At 39.2% G+C, this 15,974-nt stretch overlaps 1 pseudogene; it reads left to right on the top strand.

Annotated features, from left to right (window-relative positions):
• The first annotated feature begins 4,662 nt into the window (after positions 1–4,662).
• Positions 4,663–15,974, top strand: part of LOC134375091 (ubiquitin D-like) — a 34,575-nt pseudogene continuing 23,263 nt past the window's right edge.

A 15,974-nucleotide genomic window follows, 5' to 3' on the forward strand; every position in this document is an offset into this window, starting at 1 on the left:
TAACAAAAATTAGAAATGAAAAAGGTGATATGAAAACCGATAACTCAGAAATACAAGAAATTATTAGTGACTACTATAAAAAACTATATGCCAACAAATTTGAAAATCTGGAGGAAATGAATCAATTTCTGGACAAACACAAACTACCAAAACTAAGCCAAGATGATGTAGAAAATCTGAACAGACCAATAACAATAAAAGAGATTGAAGCTGTTATCAGAAGGCTCCCAACAAGGAAAAGCCCAGGACCAAATAGGTTCACAGCAGAATTCTACCAAACATTCAAAGAGGAATTGACACCAATTCTTTACAAACTATTCCAAAAGATTGAAACAGGGGCAATTTTCCAAAACTCATTCTATAAAGCAAACATCACCCTGATACCCAAAACAGGTAAAGATACAAAAAAGAAAAAAGAAAACTACAGGCCCATATCCTTGATTAATATAGATGCAAAAATCCTCAATAAAATACTAGCTAACAGAATACAGCAACACATATGCAAAATTATACACCATGATCAAGTGGGATTCATCCCAGGGATGCAAGGTGGGTTCAACATATGCAAATCAATAAATGTGATACACCATATCAATAAAATCAAACACAAGGATCGTATGATCATCTCTATAGATGCTGAAAAAGCATTTGATAAAATACAGCACTCATTCATGACAAAGACCCTCTATAAGTTAGGTATAGATGGAAAGTTTCTCAACATAATTTAAGCCATATGTGATAAACCCACTGCCAATATCATCCTAAATGGGGAAAAACAACTTTTCCCTTAAGCACAGGAACTAGACAAAGATGCCCACTCTCACCACTCTTATTCAACATAGTGTTGGAAGTACTAGTCAGAGCAATCAGAGAAGAGAAGGAAATAAAGGGCATCCAGATGAGACAAGATGAAGCCAAACTGTCCCTGTTTGCAGATGACATGATCCTATATATTGATCAGCCTAAAGCCTCTACAAAAAAAACTCTTGGAGTTGATAAATGATTTCAGCAAAGTTGCAGGATACAAAATCACATGAAAATCAGTAGCATTTCTATTCTCCAATAGTGAACATACAGAAAGAGAAATCTAGAAAGCTTGCCCATTTACAATAGCCATCAATAAAATAAAATACTTAGGAATAGAGTTAACCAAGAATGTGAAAAATCTCTATAATGAGACCTACAAACCACTTTTGAGAGAAATTAAAGCGGACACAAGAAGATGGAAAGATATCCCATGCTCTTGGATTGGAAGAATCAACAGTGTGAAAATATCCATAATACCCAAAGTGATATACAAATTCAATGCAATCCCCATCAAATTTCCAATCACATGTTTCTCAGAAATGGAAAAAAAAACTATCCAGATATTTATATGGAATAACAAAAAACCATGCATAGCCAAAGCAATTCTGAGCAAAACAAATAAAGCTGGAGGCATAACACTACCTGACTTTAAACTATACTACAAAGCTATAATAACCAAAACAGCATGGTACTGGCATAAAAACTGACACACTGATCAATGGAATAGAACAGAGAATCCAGACATCAACCCACACACCTACAGCCATCTGATCTTTGACCAAGGTACCAAGCCTATGCACTGGGGAAGAGACTGCCTCTTCAGCAAATGGTGCTGAAATAACTGCATATCCATATGCAGGAGAATGAAACTAGACCCATATCTCTCACCACATACCAAAATCAACTCAAAATGGATTAAAGAATTAAATATACACCCTGAAACAATAAGAGTTCTTAAAGATAACATAGGAGAAAAACTCCAGGAAATAGGAATGGGCACAGAATTCATGAATATGATCCCCAAAGCCTGGGCAACCAAAGGAAAAATAAACAAATAGGATTATATCAAACTAAAAAGCTTCTGCACAGCAAAAGAAACAATTAACTGAGTGAAAAGACAACCAACAGAGTGGGAGAAAATATTTGCAAAATATACATCTAACAAAGGATTAATATCCATAATACACAATGAACTCAAACAACTTTACAATAAAAAAAAGTAACCCAATTAAAAAATGGGCAAAGGAGATAAATAGGCATTTCTCAAAGGAAAATATACGAATGGCCAACAAACACATGAGAAAATGCTCAACATCACCCAGCATTTGGGAAATGAAAATGAAAATCACACTGAGATACCATCTCACCCCAGTTAGGATGGCTAATGTCCAAAAGACTCTGAACGATAAATGCTGGTGAGTTTGCCGAGAATAAGGAACTCTCATACATTGTTGGTGGGACTGCAAAATGGTGCAGCCTCTATGGAAAATGGTATGGCAGTTCCTCAAACAATTGCAGATAGATCTACCATATGACCCAGCTATCCCACTGCTGGGAATATGCCCATAGGAATGCAAATCATCAAGTTAAATGTATACCTGTTTTCCAATGTTCATTGCAGCATTATTTACAATAGCTAAGAGTTGGAACCAGCCCAAATGTCCATCATCAGATGAGTGGATATGGAAAATGTGGTATATCTACACAATGGAATACTACTTTTCTGTAAAAAAGAATGAAATGCTGTCATCCATTTCTATGGATGGACCTAGAAAAAATTATATTAGGTGAATTGAGTCAGCCACAGAATGAGAAATATTGCATGTTCTCACTTATTTGTGGGAGCTAAAAATAAATAAATAAATACACAAATAATCCGGGGGGGCAGGGAAGAAGACACATCAATCACAGTTCCTGGAAGTTGTTACAACAAGCAAACAGATATGAGGTTGTTGGGAGTGAAGGGGAGAGGGAGGAGGGAGGGAGGTTTTGGTAATGGGCCACAATAATCAACCACATTGTATACTGATAAAATAATATTAAATTATAAAATAAATAAATAAAATATAAAAAAATTAAAAATGAAGGCAAAAATGTTATCTTCCAGATGCAGGTCTAGATGACTTGAAGAAAAATGGCGTCATAATGGAAATATAAAAATAAAAATATTAAGTAATGGCAATTGTGAAGGTTAATCCCAGGTGTCAACTTGGTTAGATGAAGGAATGCTGAGAAACCGGCTAAAGCTATCTTTTTAGGTGTGTCCATTACTGTGTTTTCAGCGGAGATTAGCATGACAGCCTGAATGGACTGGGTGGGGAAGACCCACCCTCAATGTGGGTGGGAACCATCCAATCCACTGGGGCCCAGAGAGAACAAAAGATGGAGGAAAAAGGTGAAGCTCTTTCTATCTGCTGGAGCTGGCCTACACTCTTCGCTCCTGTCCGTGGACATCAGAGCTCAAGACTCTTCATCTTTTGGGTTCCAGGACTTACACCAAGGACACCATCAGCTTCCTTGGTTTGGGGGCCTTCAGACTTGGACTGAGCCATGCTACCGGCATCCAGTTTACAGACAGCCTGTCGTGGGACTTTTCTTCACAATCGCATGAGCTAATTCCCCTGATAAATCCCTGTCATATATTTATAACATATTCTGTTGATTCTGTCTCTCTGGAGGACCCTGACTAATACAGCACTGATGGTAGAAAATTAAGATGAGTTTAAGACAAAAGCAGAACATTCATTCAGGTAAAGATATACTATACACAGCTAGCCAGTTCCCCACGAGGCTGGGTTAGATGATTCTCCTAGATGCTCCTGTAGTCCACTGTCCTTTCACATTAACTGTATTACAGCTGCCCATTTCTTGTCCCTCTCCTTTCTCAAACAGTGAGCACCATGAGACCAAGAGCTATTTGTCATTACATCTCCATTGTCCAGCACAAGGCCTGGCACAGAGTGGGTGTTCATTAAATATTGTTTTTGTGAATAAGTTAAAGCTATGACATTGAAACCACAGAATCTAATAATCAATAATGATAAGCTATTTATAAAATGGTTTTTGCCCCTTTCAGAGACAAATCACAATAAGCCACAGGCCACACACTTGATTCCAGAAAGCAATTACTATCTGAAACCTGGATATGCACTCTGTATCAGTCAGCTTTACTGGTTGCAACAGAAACCAACCCTGGCTGACATAAGCAGAAAACAAATTTATTGAAAGAGAACTGAGTCATTCATAATTGCCAGGGAATCCAGGATTGCAAAACAGTCAAGAGCAAGGGAAGCTAGTGCATTTACTTGGACCACTGCCAAAATTACCATACCATGAAACCAGACTACTGAGGACACTGTCATCTCTAAACCTGAGACACCCCAGCCGCAAACACCACCACCATGGGCACTAGTCAGTGGATACAGCCACTGCACTACTATTACTGTTGCCTCCAAAAACTTGCTACTGTTCCACATGCTCCTCCACCCCGGCTTCTTTGCACACCTTGTTCCTGATTCAAGATTCAAAGCAGTTGCATGTGATCAGTGGAGCCTAAGTTATGTGCCTGTGAACAACTGCAAGGGAGACTGGGAAACTGAATAACTCAACATCTTGCATTTTAAGCTTTTATAGAGGGAGACAACTAATATATTCCCAAGCAAAAGAAGATGCTGAGCTGTCAAAGTAAGTGCTAAATACCCACTACATAATGAATGACACAGAATTCCCTAGATCCCAAGTTTTCTGCGGGATTGAAGTCAAAGGCAGAAGGAGAGGACTTTCTGAAGGAGATGATTTTGGGACCTTGTCATTGAGGAGAATTTGGTGAATGTCTCTTCCAAGGATTGGGGATTGATGACCTTCATTACCAACCCAGATGACAGAATGAAGAAGAGTAATGAACATGTCCAGTCTAAGACCAAGGATCCTGTGGAGGACCAGGTTCTTCTGCTAGGTTCCAAGGCCCTAAAGCCACAGAGAATGCTATCATCTTATGGTATTGACAAGGAGAAGACCACCCACATCACCCTGAAGGTGGTGAAGCCCAGTGACGAGGAGCTGCTCTTGACCCTTGTGGAATCAGGTGATGAGGGGCTGATGGACCTCCTCCAGGTGCGAAGGTCCAGCTCAGTGGCCCAGGTGAAAAAGATGATAGAGATGAAGACTGCTGTCAAGCCCTAAGACCCAGATTGTGACTTACAATGGAAAAAGACTGGAAGATGGGAAGATCATGGCAGATTATGGCATCAGAAATGGTAATTTACTCTTCCTGACATACACTGCACTGGGGGTTGACCACCCTGGGAATAAGGTGATATCAGGAGCTAAAGAGCTTATTTCCTTTTATCACTCACCAACCACATCATTGATGATTTTCCAAAATTAATGAGAATGAGATAAATAGAGTAAGATTTGGGGTAAGATGAAGAATATTTTTACTCTATGATTCTTTGGTTTTAACATGATTGATTAAGTGGCAGAATTGTTTACAATGTATTACTGAGAATAGAAAATAAAATTTTAAGGCATTTTAGAGATAGCATTCAAAGCCAGCTTGAAATTTAATCCTTTTCTGGTAACTTCTGATTTATAGAAAAACTCCTATTTCCTTTCCTATATGACAAAATAGTAAGTTTTAGGTTGGAATCCACTTTCCACTGTTTTCTGTGTTTCTATATATGTTGAGCTGTGTGCTTTATCTATAATATCATTCAATAATCGTTGAGCCAAATTGATTTTTTATAGGGAAGAGTTGAATGATTTATTATTATGAAATGAATTAATTACTCAGACATTAATAAAAAATTAGGAATTAAAAAAAAAAGAATCCCCTACATCCCAAAGATTCCATAGTTTCTGTCAGTCACCAGTACCCCGATGCTACCTTGGAACTGAGCTGAGTGCAGCAGAAAGTCTTTAGCTGCAAACACGAAAGTCACCCAACACTGCACCATCAGGTACTAAACCTGATTAGGTTTACTCTTGAATGATGCACAGATGCTAGATCACCCTGAAGTGACAGGTGGATGTCACCCTTTAATAGAAATCACTGACCCTGAGATTTATGTCTTCTTGCCTTGAAAATGGTGCTGCCATCATTTCAGCTTCTTGGTAGATAATTGTGGCTCCTTAGTTTAAATCATGCCAGTCATTTCAGTAATTGCCTTGGAGTCAGCGTCAAGCATTTTCAACCATACACACCTGACCCGTGTAGTGACCCTCAGTGAAGATGTCCTGCCTCTCTCGCATCCATCTGAGATGATCCTGCCCCATGTCAGTCCACCCTTCATCTAGGCCAGTTCTCAAGCAACACAATTGTAGTCAGTGTCCTGCCTGCACACTCCATTGGGCATGTCTATTTATTTCATTTAGGATAACAGTGGATTTCCATCACATAAAAATACATCCATTTACTTCTCCTAATCCATCTTTAGGAAATCCACATGAAGAAGACAGTGCCCACTTTGTAAATCTCACTGACCACATGGAATAAGCCCATTACAGCTCACCTTTATTTCATTTCTTGGAACATCATCATCCCTCAGTAATTCTTCCTAAAAACAGCACATAAGATAAAATATTTGAAAGCATGTGAAGGGCTTCATCAAAAGAATGGCCATTACTTCTGTTCTTCAGGAAATGCCAATGTGTTTTGCATTAATAAATCCTGGGCACCAAAATCCAAAGTAAGAAACAAACAGTAATAATTATTCTGTTTACAAAATAATTTTTTGCTCTATTAAAAAATTATATTCTTGTCCCACATATTTAACTTTAACTTTCAATGCATTTAGAAGATGTTTAGATAGATACATGGCTTTTTACACATTAAAACACATCTGACAAAGTGACCTATGCATCTTTTAAGGAAAGTTTATGTGATATTCCCATATGCGTTTGAAGGAAATTTAAACTTCAAAAACTCAATATGCCAGATGTTAAGGACCACATCCATTTGCTTACTTCAAAAATTTTTTTTCTTATGAAACATGCACTTTTATCTTTAATTTCCCTAAATACTATTGCATAACATCATTCTTTTTACTTTTTTCACTTGATATCTCATTTTCATGGTTAACCTATGTTGCTGTGTGTGCTTTTAGCTCCTAACTGCTGCGGAATAGTCCACAGAAAGCATCTGCCACAAAGGTGCTCCAACTCCTCACTACCACAATTGTTGGATCTTCTCAGCCATGTCCTCTTCTGGATTTACATGAGGGTTTTCCTGGGGTATTATCCCAGAGATGGAATTACTGGGCCACAGGCAGAGGCAGGCTTGACTTCACTAAGGACCACCAGATAGCCTTTCACAATGCCTGTGTCACAGTCCACAATCCCACAGTCATGAATAAGGGTTTTCCTTCTCTACATCTTTGCTAACACTTGATGTTATCCAATTTGCACCCAAATTTAGAAAAAAAATAAAGTGGTTGTTTTAATTTTCACATCTCTGATTATTAGTGAGTTTAAACTATCACATCTATTTTAAAAATATTGTTTCTTTGGGGTTTTGCCCATTTAGTGTTGTGGTTCCTGTCTTTTCCTATTGGTATAGAGAAGTTCCTTAAATATTTTAAATGTTGGTTGCTTTTTGATTCTAGACATCACAAACACATTTTCCCAGTCTATCATCTCTGTTAATTCTGTCTTTGGTATACTTTCTTGAACAGAAATCCTCAGTGTTGATGTAATCAAATATGTTAATTTTGCCTAATGGTATGTAGCTCTCCAATCTAATTTTTTTTCCCAAAAAAAGACATGTAGTATTTTATTATTTTATTAGATTGGGGCAACCTAGCCTCATTAGTTCCTTCATAACTAAAGGTGTTCTGATGCCACATCTGCTCATCTTTCAGAACAAAGGTGGGGAAAAGGGAGGTTGATCAGAGGGATGGGAGAAACAAATTAAGTTTGGTTTCAAATCATAGATCTACTATTTACTACTCATGTGAGCTGCGGCAAGTCACACTCTGAGCTTTCGTTTTGCCTCTGGAAAATATAGAGAGAAAGTATGTGAAGATCCTGGGCCTGTAGCACTTACTCCATAGCTCTTCACTCTTTCTTTCCTTCCCTATTACCTAACCACCCATAAATATTGCCCAGGTCAATCATTTCTGGGGCAATCAAAACTCAATATGTTTTTGTTGTTGTTTGGTTTGGTTTGGTGCAATCCTGAACCCTTCTAAACAGTTGCCTCCAATTTTCCTGTAAGAAGCCCCGCTGTACTTAATCTCACTGGAATTCGACTAAATAAACATAAGCTTCCCTGGTCATTTGTTTACATTTTGAAGAAACATTTGCTTGCTGCCTACTATGTACCTATGCCTGAGCTATAAAGATAAATCAGAAGAGAAGAAGAGGGCCGAGCCCGTGGCGCACTTGGTAGAGTGCTGCGCTGGGAGCGCGGCGACGCTCCCGCCGCGGGTTCGGATCCTATATAGGACTGACCAGTGCACTCACTGGCTGAGTGCCGGTCACGAAAAAACGACAAAAAAAAAAAAAAAGAAGAGAAGAAGAAATAATGTGGCAAAAATAACACATTAAATTCTCATAGAAATTGTGCCCAACTCAGCCTGGAGGAGGTAGATCACTCATGGTGGCCATTGGCTTCTCCCTGTTTTCAACATAAGCTCAAAGAGTGCTTGATTTGAATAAATGTTGTGGGGAGAGGGGAGAGAGGAATGTTACTTGTCCTGAGGGAAAATAAGTCCTATTCCTAAAAGCAATCTCACTCTCCTAATGATGACTCTCAAGCTCAGGTATCAGAGGAGGATATGAAAGTCCAGCTGAGTGTAGCTGGGAGACTCATTTGCATGACCATTAGAGAGCTCCAGGGCATTCCAGTGTGGTCAACACCAAAGAATCAAAGTAGCCTGTACCCAGAGAAAGGTCTGGGCAATGGCTTCACACCAACCAAAACAAGAGTATAGAGAAAGAGAAAGAAAAAGATTATGGGTATGTGAAGTCAGCTAAGCAGCTCACAGGACTCCCAAGGCATAGAGTAGCACATGTGCTGGGAGGAGCAGGAGGCCCTGAAGGGTGTTGTCAGTGCCTACCTGAGCAGCTGCTTCTCCTGGCTCTATGACTTGGCTTAACTCAGTGACTTACAACTTTTCTTCCACCTTAGTGCACATAATGAAAAATGCTCAGGTACAAGATGTATTCCTATATGTGTGCTTTCCAGGTAGATGGTTATTAATCTATACCTTTCTCTCCTACTCAAGAAAGCCTATTAGAAGAAAAGTAAATAAGAATTATGTTCAAAAAATGATCCCAACTGTTGGTTTTTAAATTGTTGTTACAGAAAAAGTTGCATATGATTCATCGCAAAATCAGCATGACACCAGATTATCACAACTAGTAAAACTAGTTGAAAACTACTGATCTAGTTCATGTTCACTGAGCTCACCAGCTACCAGCCATCTCCAGCTCTCCAGCTCAACCTTTAGTCTGTAATAGTAGCTGATGACTGTTGATCTTATACTATGAGCCAGATATTTATATAAAATATTGCTTATTCTCACAAAAACTCATAAAGATAAGTATTGTTATCCTTATTTTACAGATGAGAAACTTGAGACTCAGAAAGGTTATTTGCCTAAAGTGACACAGTAAGGGTAAAACCGAGATTTATAAGTACGACTGTCATGTTCCAGAAACAAGAATCCCAGCCCTCTCTCTTCAAAGTTGAATCATCTTCCAGCAATAAAAGTAAGATAAATGAGGTGTCCCAGTCAATGCCAGCCTCCACCAACATGTACTAAGTATCTGATGATTCGGGACATGCCCCCATTCTTAACCCAAGATGCTCAGAAATTCCCAATATTCATTTCCAGAAAATCCCTGATAAAAGCAAACTATGTTGCCTTGAAGGATGATATACCGACTATCCATGATTACATTAGTACAGAATCAGCTCATAATTTAAGATCATTCTCTGTGAAGGCTCTAAAGAAATAGAAAAAGTTATCAAAGGAAGGGGAAAGGGAGGAGAGAGAGTAGGCACTTTGTCTATAACAGAGCACAGATGAGGACCACAGATATGAGCAAGAAATAAGAAATCCTTGTACTGTCTACACGAGGTTGGAAGAGGGAAGACAAGGGAAACTATCATTTACAGAGCAGTTACCATGTTCCAGATGCACAAGATAGGAGAGAGAAAAGACTTGGCAGTGTCTTTTCTAGTCTTTACAAAGGCCATCATCTCCATTTTCTGAGAAAAGGAATATTTAAGAGGTTGAGTGTTTTTTCCAGGTTCACACTGCTGAAAAATGACAAAGCAAGAATTTGAACCCAGGCTGTCTGATGGCCACAGTTGTTCTCCCACAGCGACTACCTTCTTCACCATTCCATGAGGACTATCCTTGAGTGCTCCTCCCTAAGCGTGAGGCTGACTGGCTCTCTGGGTCCCGGGGTTCTGAAAAAGTAGTTCCTTTCTCCATTGAACACAACATGAAGTCCTTGTCATTTTTTTTTTTTAAAGTCTAAATATTCTTTTCATGTTTGAGAGCAGATTAATTGGGAAAGTGAATACTTGTAGGAAACTAATTGGCATTCCCTTGGCAAAATGTAATGGGTTTAAGTATTGGCCAGTGTTACCGCGTATACTAGTACAAAGCATTAATGCAATCGCAGTGGCCATGCAGCTGCTCCCATAGTCTGCAGGCCATGGGGAGACACAACTTAGTTTTTCCTCACCCATGTCTCAGGAGAATATTTAGTAAAAAGTTGAAGAGCAAGATGTGCTCATGCTTCTCCAAAACATGAAAGGCCTGAGTGATTGGTACCAAGTGAGGCCTTCACTTCCTTCCCTCTCCTAGGCCTTGCCCCATGTCTGGTTCCTGCCACTCCAGTGAGGGATGTGAAAAATGCATTCATAGAATTCTGGGCCAGGCCAGGGGGAAAGACCCTCAGAGTATTAGGTTTGGTAGAGTCTCCCAAAGGCCAACTGGTCATAGAGTGATAAGCTCACTACTGTTTGCACCCTGCCAGATCCATCCACTACTCCAGAGCCCTTATGTGTGTCTGGGCACCCCAATGTGTGCTCCTGAACTTGCATCACAAGCTGCACAATCTGCATTTCCAGGGCTGTGGCCTGGGGAGCTACATTTTAATGGGTTCCTCATTCATTATTAAGCCATTGGGCTAAGAATTAGGAGTGATCAGAGACAGGATGCAGTGGCCTCAAATGAGAAGATTTTCTGGCAAACTAATTCAGTGGATTCCATGTATTCAGGTCAGTTATATTCTACAAAGTCACCAGGGACCCTGAACTAACAAATTCTGAGCCGTGGCTCCTAGAGGAAATGCAGAGTTAAGTTCCTGTGAGCCTCGGCTCACTATATTTTCATCAAGCAATACAAAAACTTGTTTTATATGTGTTTCTGTCCAAAAACACATTACTTAATATATACTGTTGATATATTAACATTGAACTCCTGACAACAGCACTATGACTCATGCCTGAACCAAGCTTATCTAACACATATATTTTTCTGAAAGATTCATCGCAGTCTTTTTACACTTAGGAACACCATACAGCACTTCAGTGCTATGCTAGGAGCCCAATTTAAACAACAAAATCACCAGTAAAAAGCATAAAAAAAAAATGTGGTGAAAATGGCACTTGTTTCCTTTACAGGAGCTAAAACAAGAAGGCAGAGCATCTCCTTGTTCCATCTCAGTTGAAAACATGCAAGTTGAATGTCTGATTTTTTACAGTCCAGTGCATGTCCATGAATGACTGGGGAAACATCATGAGTATTAATTTGGGGGTTCCAAATAAATTTTAGGCAGTAGACAAATTTGCAAAGACAGAATCTACAAATAATGAGGACTTATTTTATATGTATATATATTATATACATATAACTTACAAAATACATTTCACATGCATTATCTATTACCTTATTTGATTCCACAGTAACTCTGACACTTAAGCAGAATATGTGCTATTTCTATTCCCAACATTCAGATAAGAGACTGGGGGTCTAGAGAGCTGGTACCTAAATCCTGGTCTTTTAACTACAAGGCCCTTGCTTTTTCCACTCTATAGTAAGAGGAAGACAACTCTGCTAAAGCTCTGTCAGATGCTGGAACTGTTCAGCCAAATGAAGACATCTCAGAGAAATAGGGTCCAGTGGTAAACTTGCATAGCATGCTTACACTGGAGGAAACTAGGGAAAGCCAGACTAGGCCCAGCTCTAGACAGAGTGTGGGCCTTAATAGCTATTTGCACAAGCTGCTCAAGTGTGCTGCTTATGTGCATTCATGTCTGCTTTGATCTATTGCAGTCAGCAGGCGAGCATTGACTGGGGCCCATGAGGTGCGTTTTATTAGGCAATGAGGCAGAGAGGAAAGAAGAAGCAGTTCCAGATCTAATGACGATTAGAGGCAAGTGAGGAAAACGTGTATAAAATAGGTAATCCAGTAAATAAAGCTTGAGTTGAGGGAGAAGATAGAGAAAGTATTTCTTGAGATGCTGCTTGAAAAAAGAGGTACGACTTGCCATGTAGAACAGGAGGACGATTATTGCATGCATTTAGGACTAGTGTCAATCAGAATCCCAAAAGACACAATCCAAAACACCATAATCCCAAATGTTGAAATCCCTAAAGAGCAAAATCCCTAAAGTCTAAAATCCCCTAACATCTAAAATCCCAAAACTCACAACCCCAAAAGATTAAAATCCCAAGTGTTTATTTTTTGCAATTTTCTATGCTGTGTATTTCACCTTTGCATCATTCCCAATACAGGAGAAGGAGTTCGAATTCATTTTATGCATTTTTTGCAAATTTGACTCCACAAAAGGGCATTATCGCAATGCGGACTTTGTGTGTAAGAATCGTGCATGTATGTAAAAACGTTGAAACTTACCCAATAGATGAAGAGATGTCCTTTTTGTACATCTGCATTTGTGAAATATAAAGTTTCTCAAGATCTTGGGCCTTTGGGTGACTGTGTATGCAGTGGTGAGCCACTGTGATTTTTCTTCTATCTCGTCAAAAGACTTAGGTTGTCCATCAGTATTTCAGATGACTACAGTTACAAAGCTGGGTGCCCACAATTACCAACCACAGTGACATGCATTTATACATTTTGCTTTTTGATCTTTACGAATACGTTTCATCTGCTCATAACTGCTATACCTGTGCAACTGTCCTTAGTATACCTGAGTGTTTATATTGCAAAGACATGTATGTTATTTTATTGTGTAAAAGGGCCTATGAAGTGTTCTGTCATGTTTTTATTTGTTTCTCAAATAAACCCCCTTTCTTAATGTAAATAAATATCTTTTGTTGGATTTTTTATTGTTTTTTCCAGAATTATATTTTGGGGATTTTGATCTTTGGAGATTTCAATATTCAGGATTGTGTCTTTTGAGATTATGGCCCAAATCCTTGACTATCACCCCTGGATAGAGGGGAAATTCAAGTTCAGAGAGATTAAGTGGGTTGTTCACAGTCCAGCTGAGGTTTTTTTTTCACAAGACTACCCTATCTTTCAGTGAATGAAATTGAAAATGGTGGGTCTGCAGATTTTACATTTTCTCTCTTAACAAAAATTTAAAATTTATAGGGCTTGTTGCTCGACAGACAATTTATATTTTTAGCTTGTAGTTAAAACCTTAAGCTTTTATCAGACAGAAGTAAATAAGGGAAGAGTCATCTTCAGATAGTTTTGTTTTGATATTCTTGGAATTTGTGGGGCATTTACTAGGGTGCAATATACCACACTCTTTATAAGAAGTATATTTCTGTTCTCACGTATATGTCTCATTTGATCCTCAGAACCACCCTGTGGACAGAAACTCCAAATTGCAGGAGTGTTCCTGAAATTTCTGAGCATTTGCACTGGCATTGCTGCTGCCAAGCAGGACCTTTCCTGCATATAGAATTCAGGACTGGAGAAAAGAATTCCAAGTCTGGGCAAAAGAAGTACCTAAGGACAATGCTTCTTTGCTACTGAACCTCAGAGCTGAAAAAGCTTTAGGAAGTTCCCAATTCATTCAGTCAAAATGTCTTAAGTGGCAAATATGAACTAGGCTATGGAAAGCTCTAAGGATACAGAGCTTCTACACATAAAAACTTCAATGGCTAGTTAAGAGATAGACCAGTAAAAAGATATAACTATAAACTCTAATACAGCTGTTGCGAGAATTGAAAGTGGGAACCAACTATGGGAGTAAAAAGTATTTTCCAGCATCCCTAAGCACCCTCCAATGGTTGGAATTACCCTCCTGTTTTCCAGCAGAAAAAGCCAACACTAAATTGAACCAGGATAAAAGATTACTGACTGGGTGCAGTGGGATGATAAAGGGGTCAGAACATCCCAGGTATAAAAAGTGGCTTAAATGATGATCACAATGTCTAGGCTGGTTATGGAAGGATGTGAAGCTGAGAGTTTGGTAGAAAGTGGAGGTTCAATGACATAGATGTTTTAATGAGGTCAAAGTCCCCCTGCAGAAGTGAGAAATGTTGGTGTTCAGGAGTGCGAAAGAGAACATGCTGGGAGTAGCATGTTAAATAGCTGAGGTGTGGTAGGCTGAAGAGGCAGCTGCAGTTCTGTGGACAAGCCAGGCTTCTGCTGAGGGTTTATGGGGAAGAGGATGGTCTGTGAAGAGTCTGAGAACATTGTGGGGTACAGATGAGAATATTGCAGGATATAGATTAGGAGGAGGGGAGGTTGGAGGAAGATTGGAGTATTAGGCATACAATTGAAGTGAAGAAAGCACAAAGCCACATGAGAATGAAGGTGTGAGAGGGGCTAAATGATTGGATGGCTGGTATTTGGGACAAGAGTCCAGGATGGGAAGGACACAAAACTGGTCTTGGTTTTCCAAATGAAATATACCCATTGAGATTGTTTCAGTGGTCAAGGAGCAGAGGCCCCAGATAAGGTCAGGGATTCATAATACATGCCAATAGATGTGCTCTTGTTTCAGGTTCCAAATGGGATGTGGAAGAGAGTGCCAATGTGTCTCCAAATATATCCTTATCTAACTGGGTGAGAGATGGGATTGCTCTGTTCCCCAAATCCTCACCTTGATCTGCAGAACTCATATTTCTAGGAGGAGCTGGCTGAGTCCTGGTTAGACTCTTCTCTAGAGGGAATTCCAGCCCAAGTGTGCAGAAAAGGGGATTGGGCAGTTCACAGGCTCTTGACTTCATGTAGTAAGCACCATCAGCCGTGAGTTAACCTTTATTTTCCCTACTGAAAGAATAGTTTCTGGGAAGGTCCAGTTGTATTAAGATTCATTTTATTTGAATTTACTTCAAAAGTCTAAAAGCTGAAAAAAAGGCATCTCTGTTGTTAAAAATCTGTTGGAGGAGGACATTCTGTTGACTTTAACTCTTATTTTTGAAGCCTTCAGAGTTATATCAGACTGAGACCAGAAGTCAATCTCTATCACTAAATGATGAGCTCTTGGGGGTTGTTTCCCAGGGGGTGTTTAATAAATGATTGTAAAGCTAATAGCAAGTTTTGACCATTACTTTCCTTGGTAGGATGGGGAAGCTGTTTCTTCTGTAATAATGCCTCTTTGAACAGGCTCTTCTTTTGCATTCTTGCTGTTCCTGATACCCATCATAGACTGGGCTCTATATCTCATGCCACTGTTCAGGCTTTTTAACTGGTGTCCCTTCCTTCAAAATCTGCCTTTTTCAATACATCCTAAAGATTATTATCTTGTATCTTCCCTAAACCATTATGTTACCATGTCAATCCTTTGTGCAGAAGCTATCACTGGTTCTCCATTCCCTAAATAATAATATCTAGACTTCAGAACGTAGCATTCAGTGTCTTCTATGGTATGACCAAACACCTTCCCAATGCAATCTTTCATTTATCCTTTATAGGAACCTACCTTTCTAGCCAAATTGATCTGTTGACTGTTATTCAGGCCTTGCACTTTCTCACTTCTATTTCATTTTTATGTTCCCCGGCGTGAAATACCAACCCATTTCTATCTGATTATTCCCTGCTTTCTGAATCCAATACATACTTACAAAATTTTATGGTACCAACTATCAATGCAATGGGAGTTCACTTGAGGTGACTCTATTCATCCTGACACCTAACCACCCTTTACTGGGCTTATACTATGAAGGTACTTCAAAAGGTGCATGGAAAAATAGAATTTAAAGATAATACAAATATTTCCATGC

This window comes from Cynocephalus volans, chromosome 4 (genome assembly GCF_027409185.1).
Source record: "Cynocephalus volans isolate mCynVol1 chromosome 4, mCynVol1.pri, whole genome shotgun sequence".
NCBI classification, from domain to species: domain Eukaryota; kingdom Metazoa; phylum Chordata; class Mammalia; order Dermoptera; family Cynocephalidae; genus Cynocephalus; species Cynocephalus volans.